The 12,762-nt window shown below is 46.9% G+C and overlaps 10 non-coding genes across 10 annotated transcripts; all 10 read left to right on the top strand.

Annotated features, from left to right (window-relative positions):
- The first annotated feature begins 785 nt into the window (after positions 1–785).
- On the top strand, positions 786–976 carry LOC142269844 (U2 spliceosomal RNA). The gene has a single exon (XR_012735241.1). It is a non-coding gene; the product is annotated as a U2 spliceosomal RNA (small nuclear RNA).
- Positions 977–2,093: 1,117 nt separating this feature from the next.
- Positions 2,094–2,284, top strand: LOC142269843 (U2 spliceosomal RNA). The gene has a single exon (XR_012735240.1). It is a non-coding gene; the product is annotated as a U2 spliceosomal RNA (small nuclear RNA).
- A 1,117-nt stretch (positions 2,285–3,401) lies between these two features.
- On the top strand, positions 3,402–3,592 carry LOC142269842 (U2 spliceosomal RNA). The gene has a single exon (XR_012735239.1). It is a non-coding gene; the product is annotated as a U2 spliceosomal RNA (small nuclear RNA).
- A 1,117-nt stretch (positions 3,593–4,709) lies between these two features.
- On the top strand, positions 4,710–4,900 carry LOC142269835 (U2 spliceosomal RNA). Its single transcript, XR_012735237.1, has one exon. It is a non-coding gene; the product is annotated as a U2 spliceosomal RNA (small nuclear RNA).
- Positions 4,901–6,017: 1,117 nt separating this feature from the next.
- On the top strand, positions 6,018–6,208 carry LOC142269823 (U2 spliceosomal RNA). Its single transcript, XR_012735226.1, has one exon. It is a non-coding gene; the product is annotated as a U2 spliceosomal RNA (small nuclear RNA).
- A 1,117-nt stretch (positions 6,209–7,325) lies between these two features.
- Positions 7,326–7,516, top strand: LOC142269887 (U2 spliceosomal RNA). Its single transcript, XR_012735280.1, has one exon. It is a non-coding gene; the product is annotated as a U2 spliceosomal RNA (small nuclear RNA).
- Positions 7,517–8,633: 1,117 nt separating this feature from the next.
- LOC142269875 (U2 spliceosomal RNA) lies at positions 8,634–8,824 on the top strand. Its single transcript, XR_012735269.1, has one exon. It is a non-coding gene; the product is annotated as a U2 spliceosomal RNA (small nuclear RNA).
- Positions 8,825–9,941: 1,117 nt separating this feature from the next.
- On the top strand, positions 9,942–10,132 carry LOC142269863 (U2 spliceosomal RNA). The gene has a single exon (XR_012735258.1). It is a non-coding gene; the product is annotated as a U2 spliceosomal RNA (small nuclear RNA).
- A 1,117-nt stretch (positions 10,133–11,249) lies between these two features.
- Positions 11,250–11,440, top strand: LOC142269851 (U2 spliceosomal RNA). The gene has a single exon (XR_012735247.1). It is a non-coding gene; the product is annotated as a U2 spliceosomal RNA (small nuclear RNA).
- Positions 11,441–12,557: 1,117 nt separating this feature from the next.
- LOC142269817 (U2 spliceosomal RNA) lies at positions 12,558–12,748 on the top strand. The gene has a single exon (XR_012735220.1). It is a non-coding gene; the product is annotated as a U2 spliceosomal RNA (small nuclear RNA).
- The last annotated feature ends 14 nt before the right edge of the window (positions 12,749–12,762 follow it).

Raw genomic sequence — 12,762 nt, 5'->3', positions numbered from 1 at the left:
GAACGTCAAATACTAAGAATGGGCGGCCTATGAAAGAATTAGTACTTTCATTAAGTATACTAAACCGGCTAATTGGGAATAGACAAACTGTAAAAAGCCCTCTGAGAAAGCCCCTCTCTAACCTTTGTTAGTAAGCTTTTCTGTAGCCTGCCTGTTGATGTATTTTCGGTTTGAACAGTGCACAACATGAAGAGACGGAACACTGGCGGCTTGTCACAATGCCCCCCGATGACATCACAATAGCGCTGCTGCCTAGAAAACAAGCTGCGCAGAAGAAGTTGTTCTTTGGGTGGGAGGGTGGGCTAGTGGAAGGAGGGGGCAATCTCTTTTTTTCCCGGGTGGTAGGGGGATGACAGGAGAAGGGAAGCGGGTGGTGAGAAAGGTACAGAGGGCAGGGTTTGGGGGCTGGGAAGGAAAGGGAAAAGATTAGGGTTTGGGGATGATGAAAGGGCTTTCTACGGGTAAGGATGGCAAAGGGTGGCAGTGACGGAAAGTCAGGCAACCTGTCCTGTCCGTCTTTTTGTATCGTGAATTGGAAAGACTGCAAGGGGGAGGGGAGTTGCTTGCGCCCTAAAGGAGGAGTTATTCAGATTCATTGCAGTGGGCGGCGGCTGCAAAACGCACCATTCTTCTTGTTTTTGCTCTGCAAAGCAGCCTTTTCAAGGGTTGGCTTGGGTGACAAAATGTCTTGTGTAGGCGTGGGTTTGTCTCCCTCTCGCTCTCTCTCCCTAAGATGTGTCCGGCATAGGCCAGGGTGCCACTCGAGGCCCAAACCAATTCTGGTTATCGCTTCTCGGCCTTTTGGCTAAGATCAAGTGTAGTATCTGTTCTTATCAGTTTAATATCTGATACGTCCCCTATCTGGGGACCATATATTAAATGGATTTTTAGAACAGGGAGATGGAAAAAGAGCTTGCTCTGTCCACTCCACGCATTGACCTGGTATTGCAGTACCTCCAGGAACGGTGCACCCCTTCTTAACCCAGTTTCCAAAAGCAGAACTCGATTCACCTGATTCATATTAGCCCGATTAGCGAATTGAAATGAATTTTTATCTAACACACTTTTTACTTGCTTTATTCATCCAAATAGCAAACTCATCACCACTCAACTTCACCAACTCTGCTATGTCCCGTGCAGTATCTTGTTGTCAGTCTAATCTAGATCATGTGTAATTGAATGGAATAGATCCCTTTTGGACAAAGTGGAGTCAGATGCTGCAGTGACCACAGGTGTGAGAGGATCTACAATTGGCATCTGGTGTTATCTCTCTGCTTCCACTCCAAATAAAGTTACCTGTTGTTACCTGAACGTCAAATACTAAGAATGGGCGGCCTATGAAAGAATTAGTACTTTCATTAAGTATACTAAACCGGCTAATTGGGAATAGACAAACTGTAAAAAGCCCTCTGAGAAAGCCCCTCTCTAACCTTTGTTAGTAAGCTTTTCTGTAGCCTGCCTGTTGATGTATTTTCGGTTTGAACAGTGCACAACATGAAGAGACGGAACACTGGCGGCTTGTCACAATGCCCCCCGATGACATCACAATAGCGCTGCTGCCTAGAAAACAAGCTGCGCAGAAGAAGTTGTTCTTTGGGTGGGAGGGTGGGCTAGTGGAAGGAGGGGGCAATCTCTTTTTTTCCCGGGTGGTAGGGGGATGACAGGAGAAGGGAAGCGGGTGGTGAGAAAGGTACAGAGGGCAGGGTTTGGGGGCTGGGAAGGAAAGGGAAAAGATTAGGGTTTGGGGATGATGAAAGGGCTTTCTACGGGTAAGGATGGCAAAGGGTGGCAGTGACGGAAAGTCAGGCAACCTGTCCTGTCCGTCTTTTTGTATCGTGAATTGGAAAGACTGCAAGGGGGAGGGGAGTTGCTTGCGCCCTAAAGGAGGAGTTATTCAGATTCATGGCAGTGGGCGGCGGCTGCAAAACGCACCATTCTTCTTGTTTTTGCTCTGCAAAGCAGCCTTTTCAAGGGTTGGCTTGGGTGACAAAATGTCTTGTGTAGGCGTGGGTTTGTCTCCCTCTCGCTCTCTCTCCCTAAGATGTGTCCGGCATAGGCCAGGGTGCCACTCGAGGCCCAAACCAATTCTGGTTATCGCTTCTCGGCCTTTTGGCTAAGATCAAGTGTAGTATCTGTTCTTATCAGTTTAATATCTGATACGTCCCCTATCTGGGGACCATATATTAAATGGATTTTTAGAACAGGGAGATGGAAAAAGAGCTTGCTCTGTCCACTCCACGCATTGACCTGGTATTGCAGTACCTCCAGGAACGGTGCACCCCTTCTTAACCCAGTTTCCAAAAGCAGAACTCGATTCACCTGATTCATATTAGCCCGATTAGCGAATTGAAATGAATTTTTATCTAACACACTTTTTACTTGCTTTATTCATCCAAATAGCAAACTCATCACCACTCAACTTCACCAACTCTGCTATGTCCCGTGCAGTATCTTGTTGTCAGTCTAATCTAGATCATGTGTAATTGAATGGAATAGATCCCTTTTGGACAAAGTGGAGTCAGATGCTGCAGTGACCACAGGTGTGAGAGGATCTACAATTGGCATCTGGTGTTATCTCTCTGCTTCCACTCCAAATAAAGTTACCTGTTGTTACCTGAACGTCAAATACTAAGAATGGGCGGCCTATGAAAGAATTAGTACTTTCATTAAGTATACTAAACCGGCTAATTGGGAATAGACAAACTGTAAAAAGCCCTCTGAGAAAGCCCCTCTCTAACCTTTGTTAGTAAGCTTTTCTGTAGCCTGCCTGTTGATGTATTTTCGGTTTGAACAGTGCACAACATGAAGAGACGGAACACTGGCGGCTTGTCACAATGCCCCCCGATGACATCACAATAGCGCTGCTGCCTAGAAAACAAGCTGCGCAGAAGAAGTTGTTCTTTGGGTGGGAGGGTGGGCTAGTGGAAGGAGGGGGCAATCTCTTTTTTTCCCGGGTGGTAGGGGGATGACAGGAGAAGGGAAGCGGGTGGTGAGAAAGGTACAGAGGGCAGGGTTTGGGGGCTGGGAAGGAAAGGGAAAAGATTAGGGTTTGGGGATGATGAAAGGGCTTTCTACGGGTAAGGATGGCAAAGGGTGGCAGTGACGGAAAGTCAGGCAACCTGTCCTGTCCGTCTTTTTGTATCGTGAATTGGAAAGACTGCAAGGGGGAGGGGAGTTGCTTGCGCCCTAAAGGAGGAGTTATTCAGATTCATTGCAGTGGGCGGCGGCTGCAAAACGCACCATTCTTCTTGTTTTTGCTCTGCAAAGCAGCCTTTTCAAGGGTTGGCTTGGGTGACAAAATGTCTTGTGTAGGCGTGGGTTTGTCTCCCTCTCGCTCTCTCTCCCTAAGATGTGTCCGGCATAGGCCAGGGTGCCACTCGAGGCCCAAACCAATTCTGGTTATCGCTTCTCGGCCTTTTGGCTAAGATCAAGTGTAGTATCTGTTCTTATCAGTTTAATATCTGATACGTCCCCTATCTGGGGACCATATATTAAATGGATTTTTAGAACAGGGAGATGGAAAAAGAGCTTGCTCTGTCCACTCCACGCATTGACCTGGTATTGCAGTACCTCCAGGAACGGTGCACCCCTTCTTAACCCAGTTTCCAAAAGCAGAACTCGATTCACCTGATTCATATTAGCCCGATTAGCGAATTGAAATGAATTTTTATCTAACACACTTTTTACTTGCTTTATTCATCCAAATAGCAAACTCATCACCACTCAACTTCACCAACTCTGCTATGTCCCGTGCAGTATCTTGTTGTCAGTCTAATCTAGATCATGTGTAATTGAATGGAATAGATCCCTTTTGGACAAAGTGGAGTCAGATGCTGCAGTGACCACAGGTGTGAGAGGATCTACAATTGGCATCTGGTGTTATCTCTCTGCTTCCACTCCAAATAAAGTTACCTGTTGTTACCTGAACGTCAAATACTAAGAATGGGCGGCCTATGAAAGAATTAGTACTTTCATTAAGTATACTAAACCGGCTAATTGGGAATAGACAAACTGTAAAAAGCCCTCTGAGAAAGCCCCTCTCTAACCTTTGTTAGTAAGCTTTTCTGTAGCCTGCCTGTTGATGTATTTTCGGTTTGAACAGTGCACAACATGAAGAGACGGAACACTGGCGGCTTGTCACAATGCCCCCCGATGACATCACAATAGCGCTGCTGCCTAGAAAACAAGCTGCGCAGAAGAAGTTGTTCTTTGGGTGGGAGGGTGGGCTAGTGGAAGGAGGGGGCAATCTCTTTTTTTCCCGGGTGGTAGGGGGATGACAGGAGAAGGGAAGCGGGTGGTGAGAAAGGTACAGAGGGCAGGGTTTGGGGGCTGGGAAGGAAAGGGAAAAGATTAGGGTTTGGGGATGATGAAAGGGCTTTCTACGGGTAAGGATGGCAAAGGGTGGCAGTGACGGAAAGTCAGGCAACCTGTCCTGTCCGTCTTTTTGTATCGTGAATTGGAAAGACTGCAAGGGGGAGGGGAGTTGCTTGCGCCCTAAAGGAGGAGTTATTCAGATTCATTGCAGTGGGCGGCGGCTGCAAAACGCACCATTCTTCTTGTTTTTGCTCTGCAAAGCAGCCTTTTCAAGGGTTGGCTTGGGTGACAAAATGTCTTGTGTAGGCGTGGGTTTGTCTCCCTCTCGCTCTCTCTCCCTAAGATGTGTCCGGCATAGGCCAGGGTGCCACTCGAGGCCCAAACCAATTCTGGTTATCGCTTCTCGGCCTTTTGGCTAAGATCAAGTGTAGTATCTGTTCTTATCAGTTTAATATCTGATACGTCCCCTATCTGGGGACCATATATTAAATGGATTTTTAGAACAGGGAGATGGAAAAAGAGCTTGCTCTGTCCACTCCACGCATTGACCTGGTATTGCAGTACCTCCAGGAACGGTGCACCCCTTCTTAACCCAGTTTCCAAAAGCAGAACTCGATTCACCTGATTCATATTAGCCCGATTAGCGAATTGAAATGAATTTTTATCTAACACACTTTTTACTTGCTTTATTCATCCAAATAGCAAACTCATCACCACTCAACTTCACCAACTCTGCTATGTCCCGTGCAGTATCTTGTTGTCAGTCTAATCTAGATCATGTGTAATTGAATGGAATAGATCCCTTTTGGACAAAGTGGAGTCAGATGCTGCAGTGACCACAGGTGTGAGAGGATCTACAATTGGCATCTGGTGTTATCTCTCTGCTTCCACTCCAAATAAAGTTACCTGTTGTTACCTGAACGTCAAATACTAAGAATGGGCGGCCTATGAAAGAATTAGTACTTTCATTAAGTATACTAAACCGGCTAATTGGGAATAGACAAACTGTAAAAAGCCCTCTGAGAAAGCCCCTCTCTAACCTTTGTTAGTAAGCTTTTCTGTAGCCTGCCTGTTGATGTATTTTCGGTTTGAACAGTGCACAACATGAAGAGACGGAACACTGGCGGCTTGTCACAATGCCCCCCGATGACATCACAATAGCGCTGCTGCCTAGAAAACAAGCTGCGCAGAAGAAGTTGTTCTTTGGGTGGGAGGGTGGGCTAGTGGAAGGAGGGGGCAATCTCTTTTTTTCCCGGGTGGTAGGGGGATGACAGGAGAAGGGAAGCGGGTGGTGAGAAAGGTACAGAGGGCAGGGTTTGGGGGCTGGGAAGGAAAGGGAAAAGATTAGGGTTTGGGGATGATGAAAGGGCTTTCTACGGGTAAGGATGGCAAAGGGTGGCAGTGACGGAAAGTCAGGCAACCTGTCCTGTCCGTCTTTTTGTATCGTGAATTGGAAAGACTGCAAGGGGGAGGGGAGTTGCTTGCGCCCTAAAGGAGGAGTTATTCAGATTCATTGCAGTGGGCGGCGGCTGCAAAATGCACCATTCTTCTTGTTTTTGCTCTGCAAAGCAGCCTTTTCAAGGGTTGGCTTGGGTGACAAAATGTCTTGTGTAGGCGTGGGTTTGTCTCCCTCTCGCTCTCTCTCCCTAAGATGTGTCCGGCATAGGCCAGGGTGCCACTCGAGGCCCAAACCAATTCTGGTTATCGCTTCTCGGCCTTTTGGCTAAGATCAAGTGTAGTATCTGTTCTTATCAGTTTAATATCTGATACGTCCCCTATCTGGGGACCATATATTAAATGGATTTTTAGAACAGGGAGATGGAAAAAGAGCTTGCTCTGTCCACTCCACGCATTGACCTGGTATTGCAGTACCTCCAGGAACGGTGCACCCCTTCTTAACCCAGTTTCCAAAAGCAGAACTCGATTCACCTGATTCATATTAGCCCGATTAGCGAATTGAAATGAATTTTTATCTAACACACTTTTTACTTGCTTTATTCATCCAAATAGCAAACTCATCACCACTCAACTTCACCAACTCTGCTATGTCCCGTGCAGTATCTTGTTGTCAGTCTAATCTAGATCATGTGTAATTGAATGGAATAGATCCCTTTTGGACAAAGTGGAGTCAGATGCTGCAGTGACCACAGGTGTGAGAGGATCTACAATTGGCATCTGGTGTTATCTCTCTGCTTCCACTCCAAATAAAGTTACCTGTTGTTACCTGAACGTCAAATACTAAGAATGGGCGGCCTATGAAAGAATTAGTACTTTCATTAAGTATACTAAACCGGCTAATTGGGAATAGACAAACTGTAAAAAGCCCTCTGAGAAAGCCCCTCTCTAACCTTTGTTAGTAAGCTTTTCTGTAGCCTGCCTGTTGATGTATTTTCGGTTTGAACAGTGCACAACATGAAGAGACGGAACACTGGCGGCTTGTCACAATGCCCCCCGATGACATCACAATAGCGCTGCTGCCTAGAAAACAAGCTGCGCAGAAGAAGTTGTTCTTTGGGTGGGAGGGTGGGCTAGTGGAAGGAGGGGGCAATCTCTTTTTTTCCCGGGTGGTAGGGGGATGACAGGAGAAGGGAAGCGGGTGGTGAGAAAGGTACAGAGGGCAGGGTTTGGGGGCTGGGAAGGAAAGGGAAAAGATTAGGGTTTGGGGATGATGAAAGGGCTTTCTACGGGTAAGGATGGCAAAGGGTGGCAGTGACGGAAAGTCAGGCAACCTGTCCTGTCCGTCTTTTTGTATCGTGAATTGGAAAGACTGCAAGGGGGAGGGGAGTTGCTTGCGCCCTAAAGGAGGAGTTATTCAGATTCATTGCAGTGGGCGGCGGCTGCAAAACGCACCATTCTTCTTGTTTTTGCTCTGCAAAGCAGCCTTTTCAAGGGTTGGCTTGGGTGACAAAATGTCTTGTGTAGGCGTGGGTTTGTCTCCCTCTCGCTCTCTCTCCCTAAGATGTGTCCGGCATAGGCCAGGGTGCCACTCGAGGCCCAAACCAATTCTGGTTATCGCTTCTCGGCCTTTTGGCTAAGATCAAGTGTAGTATCTGTTCTTATCAGTTTAATATCTGATACGTCCCCTATCTGGGGACCATATATTAAATGGATTTTTAGAACAGGGAGATGGAAAAAGAGCTTGCTCTGTCCACTCCACGCATTGACCTGGTATTGCAGTACCTCCAGGAACGGTGCACCCCTTCTTAACCCAGTTTCCAAAAGCAGAACTCGATTCACCTGATTCATATTAGCCCGATTAGCGAATTGAAATGAATTTTTATCTAACACACTTTTTACTTGCTTTATTCATCCAAATAGCAAACTCATCACCACTCAACTTCACCAACTCTGCTATGTCCCGTGCAGTATCTTGTTGTCAGTCTAATCTAGATCATGTGTAATTGAATGGAATAGATCCCTTTTGGACAAAGTGGAGTCAGATGCTGCAGTGACCACAGGTGTGAGAGGATCTACAATTGGCATCTGGTGTTATCTCTCTGCTTCCACTCCAAATAAAGTTACCTGTTGTTACCTGAACGTCAAATACTAAGAATGGGCGGCCTATGAAAGAATTAGTACTTTCATTAAGTATACTAAACCGGCTAATTGGGAATAGACAAACTGTAAAAAGCCCTCTGAGAAAGCCCCTCTCTAACCTTTGTTAGTAAGCTTTTCTGTAGCCTGCCTGTTGATGTATTTTCGGTTTGAACAGTGCACAACATGAAGAGACGGAACACTGGCGGCTTGTCACAATGCCCCCCGATGACATCACAATAGCGCTGCTGCCTAGAAAACAAGCTGCGCAGAAGAAGTTGTTCTTTGGGTGGGAGGGTGGGCTAGTGGAAGGAGGGGGCAATCTCTTTTTTTCCCGGGTGGTAGGGGGATGACAGGAGAAGGGAAGCGGGTGGTGAGAAAGGTACAGAGGGCAGGGTTTGGGGGCTGGGAAGGAAAGGGAAAAGATTAGGGTTTGGGGATGATGAAAGGGCTTTCTACGGGTAAGGATGGCAAAGGGTGGCAGTGACGGAAAGTCAGGCAACCTGTCCTGTCCGTCTTTTTGTATCGTGAATTGGAAAGACTGCAAGGGGGAGGGGAGTTGCTTGCGCCCTAAAGGAAGAGTTATTCAGATTCATTGCAGTGGGCGGCGGCTGCAAAACGCACCATTCTTCTTGTTTTTGCTCTGCAAAGCAGCCTTTTCAAGGGTTGGCTTGGGTGACAAAATGTCTTGTGTAGGCGTGGGTTTGTCTCCCTCTCGATCTCTCTCCCTAAGATGTGTCCGGCATAGGCCAGGGTGCCACTCGAGGCCCAAACCAATTCTGGTTATCGCTTCTCGGCCTTTTGGCTAAGATCAAGTGTAGTATCTGTTCTTATCAGTTTAATATCTGATACGTCCCCTATCTGGGGACCATATATTAAATGGATTTTTAGAACAGGGAGATGGAAAAAGAGCTTGCTCTGTCCACTCCACGCATTGACCTGGTATTGCAGTACCTCCAGGAACGGTGCACCCCTTCTTAACCCAGTTTCCAAAAGCAGAACTCGATTCACCTGATTCATATTAGCCCGATTAGCGAATTGAAATGAATTTTTATCTAACACACTTTTTACTTGCTTTATTCATCCAAATAGCAAACTCATCACCACTCAACTTCACCAACTCTGCTATGTCCCGTGCAGTATCTTGTTGTCAGTCTAATCTAGATCATGTGTAATTGAATGGAATAGATCCCTTTTGGACAAAGTGGAGTCAGATGCTGCAGTGACCACAGGTGTGAGAGGATCTACAATTGGCATCTGGTGTTATCTCTCTGCTTCCACTCCAAATAAAGTTACCTGTTGTTACCTGAACGTCAAATACTAAGAATGGGCGGCCTATGAAAGAATTAGTACTTTCATTAAGTATACTAAACCGGCTAATTGGGAATAGACAAACTGTAAAAAGCCCTCTGAGAAAGCCCCTCTCTAACCTTTGTTAGTAAGCTTTTCTGTAGCCTGCCTGTTGATGTATTTTCGGTTTGAACAGTGCACAACATGAAGAGACGGAACACTGGCGGCTTGTCACAATGCCCCCCGATGACATCACAATAGCGCTGCTGCCTAGAAAACAAGCTGCGCAGAAGAAGTTGTTCTTTGGGTGGGAGGGTGGGCTAGTGGAAGGAGGGGGCAATCTCTTTTTTTCCCGGGTGGTAGGGGGATGACAGGAGAAGGGAAGCGGGTGGTGAGAAAGGTACAGAGGGCAGGGTTTGGGGGCTGGGAAGGAAAGGGAAAAGATTAGGGTTTGGGGATGATGAAAGGGCTTTCTACGGGTAAGGATGGCAAAGGGTGGCAGTGACGGAAAGTCAGGCAACCTGTCCTGTCCGTCTTTTTGTATCGTGAATTGGAAAGACTGCAAGGGGGAGGGGAGTTGCTTGCGCCCTAAAGGAGGAGTTATTCAGATTCATTGCAGTGGGCGGCGGCTGCAAAACGCACCATTCTTCTTGTTTTTGCTCTGCAAAGCAGCCTTTTCAAGGGTTGGCTTGGGTGACAAAATGTCTTGTGTAGGCGTGGGTTTGTCTCCCTCTCGCTCTCTCTCCCTAAGATGTGTCCGGCATAGGCCAGGGTGCCACTCGAGGCCCAAACCAATTCTGGTTATCGCTTCTCGGCCTTTTGGCTAAGATCAAGTGTAGTATCTGTTCTTATCAGTTTAATATCTGATACGTCCCCTATCTGGGGACCATATATTAAATGGATTTTTAGAACAGGGAGATGGAAAAAGAGCTTGCTCTGTCCACTCCACGCATTGACCTGGTATTGCAGTACCTCCAGGAACGGTGCACCCCTTCTTAACCCAGTTTCCAAAAGCAGAACTCGATTCACCTGATTCATATTAGCCCGATTAGCGAATTGAAATGAATTTTTATCTAACACACTTTTTACTTGCTTTATTCATCCAAATAGCAAACTCATCACCACTCAACTTCACCAACTCTGCTATGTCCCGTGCAGTATCTTGTTGTCAGTCTAATCTAGATCATGTGTAATTGAATGGAATAGATCCCTTTTGGACAAAGTGGAGTCAGATGCTGCAGTGACCACAGGTGTGAGAGGATCTACAATTGGCATCTGGTGTTATCTCTCTGCTTCCACTCCAAATAAAGTTACCTGTTGTTACCTGAACGTCAAATACTAAGAATGGGCGGCCTATGAAAGAATTAGTACTTTCATTAAGTATACTAAACCGGCTAATTGGGAATAGACAAACTGTAAAAAGCCCTCTGAGAAAGCCCCTCTCTAACCTTTGTTAGTAAGCTTTTCTGTAGCCTGCCTGTTGATGTATTTTCGGTTTGAACAGTGCACAACATGAAGAGACGGAACACTGGCGGCTTGTCACAATGCCCCCCGATGACATCACAATAGCGCTGCTGCCTAGAAAACAAGCTGCGCAGAAGAAGTTGTTCTTTGGGTGGGAGGGTGGGCTAGTGGAAGGAGGGGGCAATCTCTTTTTTTCCCGGGTGGTAGGGGGATGACAGGAGAAGGGAAGCGGGTGGTGAGAAAGGTACAGAGGGCAGGGTTTGGGGGCTGGGAAGGAAAGGGAAAAGATTAGGGTTTGGGGATGATGAAAGGGCTTTCTACGGGTAAGGATGGCAAAGGGTGGCAGTGACGGAAAGTCAGGCAACCTGTCCTGTCCGTCTTTTTGTATCGTGAATTGGAAAGACTGCAAGGGGGAGGGGAGTTGCTTGCGCCCTAAAGGAGGAGTTATTCAGATTCATTGCAGTGGGCGGCGGCTGCAAAACGCACCATTCTTCTTGTTTTTGCTCTGCAAAGCAGCCTTTTCAAGGGTTGGCTTGGGTGACAAAATGTCTTGTGTAGGCGTGGGTTTGTCTCCCTCTCGCTCTCTCTCCCTAAGATGTGTCCGGCATAGGCCAGGGTGCCACTCGAGGCCCAAACCAATTCTGGTTATCGCTTCTCGGCCTTTTGGCTAAGATCAAGTGTAGTATCTGTTCTTATCAGTTTAATATCTGATACGTCCCCTATCTGGGGACCATATATTAAATGGATTTTTAGAACAGGGAGATGGAAAAAGAGCTTGCTCTGTCCACTCCACGCATTGACCTGGTATTGCAGTACCTCCAGGAACGGTGCACCCCTTCTTAACCCAGTTTCCAAAAGCAGAACTCGATTCACCTGATTCATATTAGCCCGATTAGCGAATTGAAATGAATTTTTATCTAACACACTTTTTACTTGCTTTATTCATCCAAATAGCAAACTCATCACCACTCAACTTCACCAACTCTGCTATGTCCCGTGCAGTATCTTGTTGTCAGTCTAATCTAGATCATGTGTAATTGAATGGAATAGATCCCTTTTGGACAAAGTGGAGTCAGATGCTGCAGTGACCACAGGTGTGAGAGGATCTACAATTGGCATCTGGTGTTATCTCTCTGCTTCCACTCCAAATAAAGTTACCTGTTGTTACCTGAACGTCAAATACTAAGAATGGGCGGCCTATGAAAGAATTAGTACTTTCATTAAGTATACTAAACCGGCTAATTGGGAATAGACAAACTGTAAAAAGCCCTCTGAGAAAGCCCCTCTCTAACCTTTGTTAGTAAGCTTTTCTGTAGCCTGCCTGTTGATGTATTTTCGGTTTGAACAGTGCACAACATGAAGAGACGGAACACTGGCGGCTTGTCACAATGCCCCCCGATGACATCACAATAGCGCTGCTGCCTAGAAAACAAGCTGCGCAGAAGAAGTTGTTCTTTGGGTGGGAGGGTGGGCTAGTGGAAGGAGGGGGCAATCTCTTTTTTTCCCGGGTGGTAGGGGGATGACAGGAGAAGGGAAGCGGGTGGTGAGAAAGGTACAGAGGGCAGGGTTTGGGGGCTGGGAAGGAAAGGGAAAAGATTAGGGTTTGGGGATGATGAAAGGGCTTTCTACGGGTAAGGATGGCAAAGGGTGGCAGTGACGGAAAGTCAGGCAACCTGTCCTGTCCGTCTTTTTGTATCGTGAATTGGAAAGACTGCAAGGGGGAGGGGAGTTGCTTGCGCCCTAAAGGAGGAGTTATTCAGATTCATTGCAGTGGGCGGCGGCTGCAAAACGCACCATTCTTCTTGTTTTTGCTCTGCAAAGCAGCCTTTTCAAGGGTTGGCTTGGGTGACAAAATGTCTTGTGTAGGCGTGGGTTTGTCTCCCTCTCGCTCTCTCTCCCTAAGATGTGTCCGGCATAGGCCAGGGTGCCACTCGAGGCCCAAACCAATTCTGGTTATCGCTTCTCGGCCTTTTGGCTAAGATCAAGTGTAGTATCTGTTCTTATCAGTTTAATATCTGATACGTCCCCTATCTGGGGACCATATATTAAATGGATTTTTAGAACAGGGAGATGGAAAAAGAGCTTGCTCTGTCCACTCCACGCATTGACCTGGTATTGCAGTACCTCCAGGAACGGTGCACCCCTTCTTAACCCAGTTTC

This window comes from Anomaloglossus baeobatrachus, unplaced genomic scaffold (assembly GCF_048569485.1).
Source record: "Anomaloglossus baeobatrachus isolate aAnoBae1 unplaced genomic scaffold, aAnoBae1.hap1 Scaffold_3226, whole genome shotgun sequence".
In the NCBI taxonomy this organism is placed as follows: Eukaryota; Metazoa; Chordata; class Amphibia; order Anura; family Aromobatidae; genus Anomaloglossus; species Anomaloglossus baeobatrachus.
This window is presented reverse-complemented; position numbering and strand designations above follow the sequence as displayed.